This window comes from Struthio camelus, chromosome 16, assembly GCF_040807025.1.
Source record: "Struthio camelus isolate bStrCam1 chromosome 16, bStrCam1.hap1, whole genome shotgun sequence".
NCBI classification, from domain to species: domain Eukaryota; kingdom Metazoa; phylum Chordata; class Aves; order Struthioniformes; family Struthionidae; genus Struthio; species Struthio camelus.
In genome coordinates, this window is record NC_090957.1 from 7,069,382 (window position 1) to 7,081,031 (window position 11,650).

Sequence of the window (11,650 nt, forward strand, 5' to 3'; positions counted from 1 at the left end):
GACCTTGGATTGACCTTTTCAGGGGCTTGCTTTAAAAGGCGCAGGCTATGCTCTATTTTCTCTAGGCGTTGGTCACTACTGCCTTCTCCGGAATCACATCAAAAGCCCCTCTTTGGCCCTGTTCCTCGTGGAAATGTACCTGCTGAGCCTTTCAGGGATGGAAGGTGGCCACCTTCTGTTTCTCTGAGTGGTTATTTAGCTCCCTGGTCAGAAGAAAGCAGGGATTTTCTGTCTGGCCAGTACTAGCTTTAGGGCCTAAGAGCGCTGAGAGAAAGGCTCGAGACAAAGGGCTGGAGAGAGAGAGAAATTACCTTCCGCCACTGGAAAGAAACAGATGGCAGTAGTGCTCCTTGCTGTGTCTTTTCTGTGGCCCTGCAGCACGCAGGCTTTCTGTCTGTTGTGCAGGGGCAAAGAGATCTGTGGGACTCCTCAGCTAAGCCAAAAGAGAAGAAAGAAAGGGCAGGCCTGAAAGGCAAGGGAGAAAAGGAAGGGGCAGAGAGGAGCCAGGTACTTTGTAAACCTTCCGACAGAAAAAGCCTTTCCTCTGCTCCAGGGCAGCGGAGCCTTGCAGGTTCCTCAGGGAGCCAGGTTGGAGGTGCCTTGTTGCTGCCGAAGAGCGAGGCAGGGGAGTCCTGCCTTTCCTAAAATCTGAACGCCCAGGAAGATTTTCCTTTCCTGTGGGTTTGGCTGAAAAGCAAGCAAGGCAACTGAAGACAGAGGCGCATGTTTGAAGAAGACCGCCGTATTTCCTCTGGAGCTCTTTTGCAGAAGCATCCATAAGAGGCCAAGGACGCCCAGGAATGGGCTCCGTGGTCCAAGAGAAGTGCCAGTGGTATGAAAGGCCCATTGCTGGGCTGTTGGGTGTTGGGGAGGCAGCAAGGGAGGCCATGAGCACTGATGCTGATGGTGCAACCTGAGGTCAGCAGGGGTGCTCAGGCTTGTTTGGTGTGACGTGCTGAATGCCACAGCAGGGCTGCATTCCTAGCTCCTGCTGAGCCAACAGCAATTCCTTCCCCTCATTTGAGTGGACTGTGTGCTCTGAGCCACTGAGCCCGGTAGGAGGATTTCGTTTTGGAGTTCTGCTCTACCAATGGCAATGCCTTCCACTCATTCATGATGTGAGGAGTGAGCTCCTGGTGGGAGAGGGGGGGCCAATGGGGAATTGCAGTGATGCCCTGGTGACACATCAGTTTCCCCTTGAGAGCATGTTGAGGTCACTTCATGGGTTGAAAAGAGCCCCTGTGCGAAGTTGTGGGCTGTGTTTGCTTAAGGGAGTTGAGGCTTCGTATTGCAAATATTAGCTTAAGATTGCTGACTGGATGGCTCAAGTCAAGCAGTGTAGAGGAGGCAGTTGTGAGACAATTGTGCCCTGTAGGAAGAACGAGCCCTGCTAAACCCCCATCCCCAGTCTTTGCCTGGGATGAAGGCAGGGCAGGTGTCCTGCTCTGCAAGTCACAATTCCCTTCCCTCGTTTGTGTTGCCTTGAGAGAGCCCAGCTTGAGAGAGAAGTGCCAGTGGGAAGCAGCAGTGAAACCTGGTCAGGCTGTGACATGGCTAGGGTATGCTGCAGGGACCCTGCCAGTTCTGTAGCTACAGTGGCAGCGTGCCTTCATGGGGTGCCTGAGGCCAGGCCAGAGCAAGGGGTCTGGTGACAGCAGAGATCCTGCAGGCACTGGCTGCTCTCTTGGTGCCTGTTGAGAGCCTCTGAGCGTGCTTGGAAGTGGGGCTAAAACCTTCCTTGACTTGTCTTGCAGGTTCAGCAGAGAAGTGAAACCCAGTCAAGGGTCCAGTCGGGCTCATCCCTAGCCCCAGCTGGGAAAGAGGAGGAGAGTGCTGGGAAGCTGCGTGAAGAAAAGCCTTCTTTTCAGGATGTCCTCCAGTACTGCCTGGCACCAGATGAGGACATGACCATCAATGTTTTATTCTCCCGAGGAGAATAGACGAGGAGCAGAAAAGAGCAGCCGAGAGGCTGGGGGCACAACAGACGGAGCAAGTGTGTAGCAGCTCCAGGCAAAGCCTGGGAGCGTGCAGGGGTAGTGACCCACCGAGGTGTCAGAATCCCAGTGCCAGAGCCACTGGTTTGAATAGGAGTTGTTGTGACTTGGGATTGACCTGGCTTAGACCTTGATCCCATGCCCCTCTCTGCAGCCCCCAGCAAATGCCCAGCACTCCCTTGGAGGTGGATGCCTCAGACATGCCTTCCCTCCAAGGGGCAGCTGTTGGGCACTCCAAATAGGATTACAGTGTGGGACATGGAAGTCTTGAGCAACTGAACACAAAGGCATGTTTGTCTGCCCCTTTTCAAACCTCCCCCGGAATGCTGAATGCTGAATGCTGAATGCTGAATGCTGAAGCCAAGAAACGGGTTTCCCGCCCAGTCTTGGCCCCACCAGGCTCAGCCTCAGGCTGACCAACTGCTCCAAGGACTTTGGGTGGAGCCAGGGGCCTGTATCACATCCCAGTGAGTATGGAAATGCCATCAGAAGCACACCCACAAATATATGGCCTGAAATAGCCGGCAGTGTTTCTCTGCCTTTCTGCCTGTGCATTCCACTGAGCCTCTTCCTTTCTTGCTCCTTAGCTCTGGAGAGAAGAGCCGCCTGCCGAGCCAACAGCAGAGGTACCAGTGAGTGCCAGCCATCCCGGCCCTCACAGAATTGTCTTCCTGTGCATTAAACCAGAGCTCCAAGGGGCTGTGGCTATTTCCTTGGCATGGTGTGAACTCTGCCATTTGCAGCATGTGACTGTCCAGAGGGGCCCCAAAACAAGAGCTCAGCAGTCGGGGCTTGAGTGTCAGTGCCTGCTCCCAGGGCAGCTCTCTCCCAAGGTCATGCCATAACTATTTGTCCGCAGCTGTGGTCACGATGTCTCAGGGCCCTCCTACTCTTTGCAGGAGCCAGTCAGAGGAGTGGAGTCAGCCCTTGCCTGGCAGCACATCCCCTGGTGACAAGGGGACACTCCAGGGAGGTGGGAAGAGCTGGTGTAGCCCTCCTGAGGCAGAAGGGGGTGGAGCCAGGGCCTCCCTCTCCTGCTGCCAGTCCTGGCTGCAAGATGGGAAGGGACCTGAACTCTCGTGTGCAGGTTTGTTGCACAGAGCACTTGGCTCTTGGGGGTGTGAAGGGAATAATGTGGATCGCAAGGACTAGCAATGGAAGCTGAAAACCGGTAGGGAGTGGCCATGATAGTGCGTGGCTGCCTTGGTTGTAGCGCCCATGAAATAATGGAGTTCAAGAGCCTGAGGGGAGCAAGGAAGGAGAGCAGCAGAGTGCAGAGCGTGGGCTTGATGTGAGCAGACTTCACCCTTGTCAGGGAACTGATTGGGGTGTCCCGTAGAAGCAGGTCTGAAGGGCAAAGGAGCTTAAGAAACCTGGCAGGTGTGTAAGGACGGCACCCTCCAAGCACAAGAAGGCTGCACCTTGATATGCAGGCAAACAAACAGAGGTATCAGGCGACTGACTTGGCTGAGCCGGGAACTCATGATGGAACTGCAGTGCAAAAAAGGGAGCATAGAGGAGGTGGAAGCAAGGACAGGCTACAGCAGAGGAATACAGAAACAAGCCCCGGGTGTGTAGGGATGGTGTCAAGAAGGCCAAAGCTCAGCTGGAGTTGAGGCTTGCGAGGGACGTCGAGGACAACAAGAGCTTCCTCTGCTAAGTGTGTAGGCTGAACTGGAAAATACTGGTACCTTGCTGAATAGGGTGGCTGAATTAATGAGAGCAAAGCAATGAGGCGGAGCTACTGTGTGCCACCTTTGCCTCAGTCTTCCCCAAAAGGTCTCTGGGCCTCTGTGCTTAGGGAAAGGGTTCTAGGAGGAGAAGGACCAGCAGCAGTGGTGGAGGATGGGGTCAGGGATCTTTGATCCGACCGGGCCTGCTCTCATATGCCTTGGGTGACCTCCCAACAGCTGCCCTGCTGCCTGCCTGCTGCTGCCTTATCACAATGCTGAGACAGGAGTGACCTCACCGTCAAGGCACCAGCCATGTCCTCTCTCCTGTCCTCCCTCTTCTCTCCCCCAAATCTGTCACCTTGGCTGGGGCAATGTTCTGATGCCCTTGAGGACATCACAATGCCTGCCCAGCTGCCTGGTTGCTGATGACCTATGGAGTTGCTGTGATCCAGATGACGGCAGAGTTTGTCAGGGCCCTGAGGGCACTAACAGGCCTTTATGTCCCTGGCCAGCCCCACCTGGGGCCTCCAAGAGCCTCACCTCCTCTAGTAGGCTCCCCTAAAGCTTGCAGCCCAGCACCCCACCCAGACGGCTTTTGAATCTCTCCAAGGAGGGAGACTCCACAGCCTCTCTGGGCAACCTGTGCCAGTGCTCAGTCACCCTCACAGTCCAGAACTTTTGCCTTCTGTTCAGGTGGAACTTCCTGTGTTTCAGTGTGTGCTGAGCATGGTGCTGAACACTGCAAACAGACTTTGCTTTTGTGTTCCCTATTCCCTCTGTACCAGCTCACAGCACAAATGTCTCAGTCCTCCCCACTTCCCTTACCAAACCTACTCACCCACCAGACTGTCCTGGCCAGCCCAGCTGCAGCACCTTGCAGCCCTCTGTCCCTGCACAGAAGGGGAAGGCCTGCTCCTGCAACCCCCCAAGTTGTTTTGGTCCTCTTGCCCCTCTTGCCAGCTCTTGCTGCTGCTGAACCCTGCTCTCCCGTCAGCAGCTCAGCTGCGACTGTGACCCAGGACATCCCACTCTGTCTCCAGTCTCAGCCTGTCTCCAGCCAACAAGTCAGGCCAAGACTCGAGCGCAGCCTGGACTGAGAGCACTGTCCTCTCCCCCGAGGTTGTGCTCGGGGCGGATGAAGGACTGACCTTACCATGGTGGGGGGGGGGTCTCTGGCAGAGCTGTCTGCACATCAGGCAGATGTCTGAATAGCTCTCATGTCGCCACCCAGGTGCTGGAGCAGGGGGCTCAGCCAGCCTCTTTCACTGCCCCATGCCACTGCACCCTCCCTTCTCCCCGTTCAGTAACGAGATGTACGGACACGACCACCCAGCACTGACACACACTCTTCCCTCTTCTGTCCTTCCCATCAGGGAAGGAGATGGCACAGCTCAGCTCAGCTCAGCGGCAACAGGACACCCGCGCATCCTCCATGCTCTTCTCCAGCTTCTCTGGCCATCCCACATGGTCCAGAAAGGACATCCCACAGCGACATGCATGTCCCAGCCACCAGCAGATCTGCTGTCCCAGAGCTGACTCCCCAGAGATGTACCTCCAGGGAAGTTGGGCTTTTGTTGTGACTGAACTCAAATGAGAGCAGGGTGGAGAGGAAGCTGCTGCCAGCTTAGAGAAGGAGCTTGAAAAGGCTTGCCTGTAGGGACAGGAGCTGCAGGACTGTCACTGCCCCAACACACTCCTTCCAGGTTGGTCTTGAGCCAGAAACAGGAGTGTCTTTGAGGAGGGTGGGGTTGGAGGCTGTGTGCATGGTGCAGAATAGATTAGCAGTGCATCCCTGTAACCTCTTGGCCACCTCACCACCATCTTGCTGTTGTCAGTTTGTAGTTTCAACTTTTGATGAAACAAATTGAGCTACGGCATGTTCCTCTTGACTTCTGGTTTTGTTTTCTGAAAGAGCCTAAATCCCATCCTTGCCGGGTTCCCTTGGGTGTGAGCTATCCCATCACATCTGTGATCCTGACAGGCGCCACCCAGGCAAGCGTGGGACTCCGGGTGGTGCAGCCGCTAGAAGAGAGGTTTGCTCTGGGGTGCTCCCCAAGAGTGAAGGAACCCTGAGTGCACTAGGGCCAGAGCCCCCACCTGTGGGGTTGCTGAAGCCTAGGGGCACACCCTCTAACCAGCCCATGATTGACAAGGCCATGCAAAAGAGAAGCCACACCACAGATCCACACTGTAAACATCTAGGTGCTGTGGAGCCATTCCCCACAGAACGACCTGTCAATGGGCCTATTGTTACCCACCCCAAGGAGCAGTGCTGTGGGCTGAGCACTCGGTCATCTGCTGATGTGCACACTGGAGCCATGCCGCTTTGGTGTAACTGAGGATGGATGCCATGTCCTTGTTTCTCCCAGGCCCTTATCTCCTCCAAGGTCAAGCCCAACCCACGTGCATCCCATCTTGTCTCCTGCAGTCTACTTTGTAGCCTCATGAGCTAGTTTTGTATCTTTGTCAGCTAGTTTTAACTGGTTTGGCAGTTACAGCACTGGCAAGGTCACATCCTTCGCAATGTTTCTGGAGTTCAAGGACAGTTCAGCCTTGAGGCCTGCAGGCTTCATCTACTTTAGGCACTGATGCTAAGTTAATCAAGGTTAGGCCAATGGAATTAACAGTAGTTTTCTTACAAATCCCCCCGTTGTTTTTCTGGCTGTTTGTCTTTGTAATATAGCCATTTTTCAAGACGAGCAGCCAGCCTTCACAATTTTATATACAATCCCAAGGGGAGCACAAAGCACACAATGATCAGACAGAACAGAATCACTACAGCATGCAGCAAACAATTATACAAGCCAGAAGTGGTGGGAGACCACCTAAAGTTTCCCACCATTTATGCTCTGTGACTTTTTTTTGGTTCTTTCAAGTATCGCTTGACTCTGTTGTGTATCATGCTCTGCAGTCATCAGGGTACTTTTCCCTGTTTCTTTGACCTTCTGGAGAAACGTCCGCAACTGCTCATGGTGTAATAATTCCTTCACTAACCTGAGATGCATTCCAATCGGTACTGGTGATAATTCTTGAATCCATGAATAATTTCCCTGGAGTAACTGGTGAGTTGTTACGGGGCTTGTATAATTGTAGCCACATCCCTTTACCATTGTACAGTTACACATGCACAAATTTAAACTATTATTGTGATACAACATTGCACCATCAATTATAACAGTGCTGCCCTGACTCCACAAACATAGACAACCCTTCCCAGGAGAGACCAAAGTTACCTTCTCATTTGCACTTTGGGTCTGCACCCCAACATGACAAACACTGTGTTCCGTGGCTAAACAAATGTCTTGAGTTTGTAGGGCATTACCTTCACGTACAAATCCTAATTGATCCCAACCCATCCAGGAGGCTAAATCTATAGTGTTCCACTTATCACGAATGTGCTGTGCCCATCCCCTGTTTTCCAAAGGATGTAATGCAACATCCCCATGGATCCAGCCTAGAGGCACAATAGGCTAGATTGTAGAGACCTGTGCTGCTTGAATAGTGAGAACGAGAGCAGTTATCACTTTTTGCTCCTTATCGAATGGCAAATTAAGCATTTGCCACCAAGCTGGATATTTCCCTTCAGATATGGTACTCTTTTCCCATATCAAGTTTCGGCTTTCTGCGGGAAGTATACCATTCTCTCCTTCCCTTGTGAGGGATGCAGCTACTGTTTGTAGCCAAAGTTGGGCTTGAATGCAACTAAGGCCTTGTATTTCCTTGACGTACCCCTAAAGGGTCTACTATTAATCGGTGGGTCTTGCTCATTCATCTCCTCCCACCGAGGTAACACGTCTGATATTAGCCATTGTCTTTTCCCTAATGCCATCACAGATGACTGCAACGGATGTTGCAACTTACACCAATCTGCTATAGTCCCAGAACTATGGTTCGACATTTCCCAACAATGATTCCTGCAGCAGCCCCCGCACACATACATCCAGGAGTCCCCAGAAGGACAGCATACAATTGTACTGCATAATACGCGACTGCTCTGGGTTGAGGACCTGGCATTTGAGTCAGCACTCCACTGGCAACCCCTTGTTGTTCATGAATGTACAGCTGGAAAGGTTTTTTATAATGGGGGAGCCCTAAAGCCAGGGATTTACCTAATGCCTCCTTAATTTTGTTAAATGCCAAATCTCTCTGACTGTCCACTTTATAGGTTCTACTGCTTCCTGTTCAGTTGCTCCCACTAATGGGTTTACTAAGTCCCCCAACCCGGGAATCCATGGTCTACAGAAGCCTACTGCCCCTAAAAACAACCTCTAATCTGCTTTTTCGTCACAGGTCAAGGTAGAGCTTCAATTGCTTTAATGCGTTCAGGATGGAGAGATCGTTTTCCTTCCGTTAGAATCAATCCTAAATATTTTACTCTTTCTTGACAGAACTGGCGCTTAGGTGGGGATGCACGATGTCCCTTTTCAGCTAAGGCTGTACACAAAATTATTGTATGTGAAGTACAAGCATTTTTTGTTCTCCTAGCAAGCAATAAATCGTCTACATACTGTATTAACACGGAATCACAGGATAAAACAATGTTATGTAAACCTTTCCGCAGCAACCGAGTAAAAATTCACTGGTGAGCCAGTGAATCCTTGTGCAAGTCGTGTCCAGGTCAGTTGTTGTCCTTTCCAGGTAAATGCAAACAAAAGTTGACTCTCTTCTCCTGCAGGTATACTAAAGAAAGCAGAACTTAAATCTATTACTGTAGACCCCTTAGCCCATACAGGAATTGGAGTTAAAACCGACAACATAGTGATTAATAGCATGTACATCCTGTACAAATCGATACTCAGGATCGCCATCACTGTCCAGGCGATGTTTATGTACCGGTAAAATGGGTGTATTGAAAGGAGAAATGCAGGGCTTCAGAATCCCCTGTTCTACATAGGTATCCATCTGCTTTGGAACAATTTTCTGCCTCATGCGGGATAGCATATTGTTTTACAGCTGGATGGGGCCTTGGAGAGTTGTTATGGATACAGGCTCTGCAGATAAAAGCAAGCCCACGCCTGTTCCTTTCCCACTCCACAGTTTAGCAGGCACAGCAGTGGAGGAGTGCTTGAACACCTAGTTCAAGAGGAACATCTGCCACCGGAACTTGCACTTCTGATGCACCGACTTCTGAAACACCCATAATTACCAAATCCATACCGCTGGCACTTGCCCATGTCTCTACAGCAAGTGCTGGTAACAAAGCCCGCCCTAAGAAACACACAGGGGATTCTTCAACCAAAACACATTGATTCCATATCGCTTTTGCATCTATAACTGCCAGTAATGGTTTGCTCAGGGGTTTTTCTCCTCCCCCCATCACACCCCATATTTTCCAGACCTCCCCAGAACACAACCCTTTATCTGTATAATTCAAAAGAGATAAAGTAGCCCCGGTAGCCACTAGAAAGGTTACTTGCTTTCCAGCCACTTTCCTGGTTATGCAGCCCTGACTAGCCAAAGGGATTACAGCCAAAAACATACATACACATCGAATACAAGCACAAGGATATTCCTCCTCAACTAGTCATTCATCAGTTCGGCCTACATCTTGATTTTCTCCCGAAGGAGGATTCACCCCTGACTGTGGCTGAATTCGTGCACAGCTTGGGCACTCACGCTGCATATGTCCTCACTTCCCACAATAATAACCCTCCCAAGAACCTAACCCAGGTGCAGAAGTTAATGGAATTCCCCTTCCTCCCCTCATGACTCCTTGTCCTGCTGCCATCCCACCCGTCCACCGTCCAGGAAAAGATCCATGACCTGGTCCGATAAAAAGCCCAGTTCTGCACTCACAGGGAGTAAATAGCTCCTCACATGACTGCAGCCACAATTGTCGCTTCTTCCTTTTTCAATTTATGGTTTTCCTCCTCTAATTTCTTAGCATCACGTCTGTTATATACAAAGGTTGCCAAGCGGACAATCTCATCTGCAGTCTTTCCTGGCCAATCAGGCACATGTTTAGAAAAAGACTTTTTTATATCTGGGGCAGCTTGATCAACAAAAGTAGACACAACTAATCATCTCTGAGCCTCAGCTTCTGGGTCCACTCCACCCCCATACAGTCACATTTGCTTAAACAAACGCAACAGATATGCGGATGGGTGTTCAGTAGGCTGTTGTTGACATTCCCTTACCCTTGACCAATTCCCTGGTCTAACACCTGCAAGCCTAATAGCTTCCTCCAATCCTCTCCGAGCCTGTCTAAGCTGCCTGTGATCCGCATCATTCCAATAATCCCACCAAAGATCTATAGTGGGCCAGGGTGGGTACGAGCCTCAGGATCCCCTCCCTGTTCTGCCTAATGTTGATTGGCAGCTAAAATCACATGTTTCTCATCGGGTGTAAACAGAGTGTCTACTAACATCTGTACATCTCCCCAGGTAGGCGTATTTCATATGCCTGAAAGATGCCTTTCACAATTCGAATGACCTTCTCAGGATCCTCCCGCAACCGAGGGGTCTGTTGCCCCCACAGAATCAAATCCTGCTGTCCCCAGGGTCCATAAACTCGAGCAGTAAACACTTGGGCTACTCCTGCTCCCCCCTCTCACAGGGCACCAGCTTTTGGGACTGCCCATAAGGGGGCTTGTATTTCAGCATTCGCAGTTGGTAATGGGAGGGCAGGAGACAACGGGGAAGCAGCCCCTCCTTCATCATTATTTTTCCCTTCCTCACATTCTTCATAACTTCCATTCTCATTCACCTTTCTAATCTTCTTAGCATTCCCATTGCCATTATCATTACTACCATGCACTGGCTGTCTGCTACTTTCTGCATGTATCACCATTGTTCAGATTGTGCTGTCCTTCTGGCGTTCATATGCCCAGTTGTCCCACACATACCAGTAATCCAGTTGACCAGGATAATGATCCTCAAGCTGGTGCCGTAAGAAAGTTAATACTTGTGAATCAAAACTACCACTTGCCGGCCAGCATTCGGCTGCATTGCCATCATGACTAATAAAAGCCCAGTCCTCCCGGCACAAAATTATTCATTGTCTCCATGACATACCTGCAATCCCTGCAATATGTTTCCAAATAGTAATAATTTCTGCCAAGGGTGTCCCCTTTGGGGCACTTAATCCAGGTCCTATTTTCCTTTCTCTTTTTTTTTTTCTCTGTTTCTTTCTTCTCCTCTCCCACTCCACCTAATTGTAAAAGCTTAGAGGAACATAGAAAATGTAGTACTCACCCAGTCTCGGGAAGTCTCCCCGGAAGGTGTTTTATCTGTGGGGTAGAACTCAAATTCAAATTTCTAGCTTTTTTTTTTTGCTTTTTTTTTTGAGGAGAACTCAAACCCCTTCACTCAACCCCTTTCAGTGTGCACACTATGGGACTTGAACCCACTTTTTTTTCCCTCTTCCCTTTTTCAAACCCCCAACCCCTTTTTTCTTCTTCTTTTTTTTCCCCTCCTTTCAAGCAACTGGAACCCCAGATAACCTGCTTTTTTTCCTTTTTCAAGGGACTCGAGCCCCAAATAAAATACTTAGTGGTGGAAATTTGGTATCCCTGATCAGTGCGACCCTGAGGAGCAATCCATAAGGTGAACTCACACATATGCTGCCAGCGGTTGCTCCACAGAGTCACACCAAACAGAGAAGCCTCGGTCCCATCTGGGTCGCCAAACTGGTATAAAGGTCCGCAGGCATTCACCACTAAGTCAGAGTCAGACTCTTATACGATCGTTTGTTTCAGCTGGAGCTGGGTGCCTCCAAAGAGGGACCCAGAACAAAGACATTCTGGGCTAATTATACTCCTTCCAGTCTTATTTCCCCGCCTGCCAGTGACAGTCTCTTCCAGTCTTCTTTCCTGAGTTGCTGGTCTCTTTCCTTGTAAATGGATTGTGTCTACATCCCAGGACGGTTGCTGTGTTCCTGCTTCAAAGTGCCTTATCTTATCCGGAGGTTAACCGAGACCTCTGTCCGTTGTGTTCTGTATCTTCTCAAAGGTTAACCGTGACCTCTGTCCATTGTGTTCTGTAT